Source organism: Grammomys surdaster, unplaced genomic scaffold (assembly GCF_004785775.1).
Source record: "Grammomys surdaster isolate TR1022 unplaced genomic scaffold, NIH_TR_1.0 255, whole genome shotgun sequence".
In the NCBI taxonomy this organism is placed as follows: Eukaryota; Metazoa; Chordata; class Mammalia; order Rodentia; family Muridae; genus Grammomys; species Grammomys surdaster.
The window spans coordinates 723,670-726,322 of NW_021604696.1; positions in this window are offsets into that span (position 1 = coordinate 723,670).

Here is a 2,653-nt window from a genome sequence, read left to right on the forward strand (position 1 = left end):
CTCTCTCTCTCTCTCTCTCTCTCTCTCTCTCTCTCTCTCTCTCTCTCATGTGTGCTTTGACTCTTTTTCTTGCCATTATTTTCTTGTTCTCCTTTACTCTTTCTCTTTCCCTTTTCCTATTCCTCATTGCTTCTCTGTCTGTTTTTATACCGTTACAGCTAATAATTTTATATCAATACCTATATAAATAAATAAGAAAATTAAGATATAAAACAGGTTTTTTCCAAAATAAAAGACCACATATTATGCAGCAAATGTTAGGGGAGTATTAATTAATGTCATTAGTTTAAAGATATGACAAGAGTGTCTGTTTAAATGATTTATTTCATCACACCATTAAGTAAGCAGCCATGTGAGAGAAGAGAGCAGTAAAATTGCTAGTAATATTCTAATGAATATGCAGGAATAATGTATAATGAACGATACCCATGGTGGGAGTGTAAGGAGGTATAAGAAGCTTAAAACATTAAATGAAGACATGATTTAAAATCTAGAGCCAGTTCAGAATAGAAAGAAAGCAAATCAAAAACACTTAAACTATAAGAGAATGATATTGTCAAAACTGATACATAATGTTTAGAATTTTGGTAAATGTAATAACAAGGTAGTTTGCCATCTTGAGTCTGGCAGGCATAGACAGCAATTGAGTTTCCAGTAGTCTAAGTGAGATAGCAGAGGAAGGCTGCCATGTCACCAACAGAGAGAACATAGGAGAACCCATGGACACATGGAATTTGAGAAAATTTAAACAATCAAACAAAATTGTTCTAGTGGTTTGGAATACAATCAAGTTCCAACATAGAAATTCTTCCTTTGTATGCCTACAATCAACAGAACAACAAGAAAAAAAATGAATTTCAATAAGTTTTTGTTCAGGCAAAAAATGTACAAATCAACAAAACATGTATGTGTCCAATAATTCTTAATGTAGGTTGCATATCTTAAGTAATTAGATGCATTTATACATGGATATGAATTCATGCCTGTGTATATTCTTCTGCTTGACGAAATGCCATAAAAACAACTCAGGGTCACTGCATGGGGAAAATTGCATTCACCTCATAGACAATGAGTATGATTTCCATGTTTAAGTATGGAGCTTGAATTTATTAGCAAAATTTCTTGGGTTCGGTTCTATCACGAAAGATAAAGTACAGATTGCCAAAATTGAAATATTAGTGAGTAACAACCTTATGAAATAAGAATATTCTGTCTCTTGAGCACCTATTGAACAATTTTCTACATGATGTTTCTGTTGCCCTCTTCTCTGAAGGTCAAGATCACGAGGCTATCTGGAGCAGCACTGCACTCTGTTGAGAAAAAGTGTTAGATTAATGAATGACACTTCTGAGAATAGATTTTAAATATTTATTGAAGTTCACAGGCCTCTATGCAACTTTTATAGGACATTCTTCTATATCACTAGTCACAAAGTCTATCTACATATCTAGCTTTTGATTGCTAAATGTTCATGTCCTTGAATTTTTGAGCTGCTTCATTGTGTTTCTATTAGATACATCTCATTTATTTAAGTCCTTAGATTATAGTAAGTTGTAAAACACGTATTATATTCCCTACTTAATTTACATGGTAATTACATTAAAATAAATTAATTTCCCTACTTGGATAAAAGTCACTATTTATTTGCCTGTTCCTTTTCTATATTTTTCCTGAGCTGATTATTGCTGTAGAGCACTGTCTGAATGTAGTGTAAGTAGCTGCAATAAAGATGAGATGTAATAGCCTCCACTAAAAACCAGTATTCAGATTAATGAGATAAAAACTGTTACCTCTGATATTTTCTGAATTTGAAAATATCACATTCCAGAGATGTTCAATTTCATTTTAAAGATCAAAAAATTACAGATTTTCAATGAATAGTGTGATTACTTATAAAATTAACTCCTTTCAATTATATGAAAAGCAAAAGTATTTCTTTCTTTGGGGTAAACACAAAGAGAGAAGAAAATGAATAGCTGATATATTAACTTCCAAAACTGTGAAGGTTCTGATAAACCTTTAAGGCTCAAATCATTTCATTGCTATGGTATATACATGTTTAACTGAGGGAAAGGATTAGATTCCACATTCAACAGTAATAAGCATGTTGCTTTTGGTCAGCAATTCATGATAAAGTAGTTATTATTAAAAAACACAATTACATAACATTGTTCTTATATTGAGGATAAATGATGTCTATAGTCAACCTCATTGTGTTCACTCAACAAAACCATTGCAGTGACTTTGTTCTTGGAAATCCATTAAGTAATCACTTGTATGATGAGGAAGAAAAATCATGAATCCACCAAGGTAGTATTGTTTATAATACTATTCTACAACTAAAAGCATGCCCAGATGTTTTGAGGTTTTATTTAATTATTTTAATTTTAAAACAAAATCTTGCTTGAGATACTTTATATATACATTTTACAGGACAGAAATTAAAATCACCTTTTATACACTTAGGCACACTTAAAATCTTTGAGGATTTTGTCCATAAACATATGAATATATATTCTAAAGCATGTCAACTTTGTGGCAACTATGGCTTACAACTATTGTAGTTGACTTCAAGTGAAGTAGGAAAGTCTACTCATTCATAGTAGCTATGAAATTGTGATTCATTTCATTTGTTGATTGCAATATCATGTCA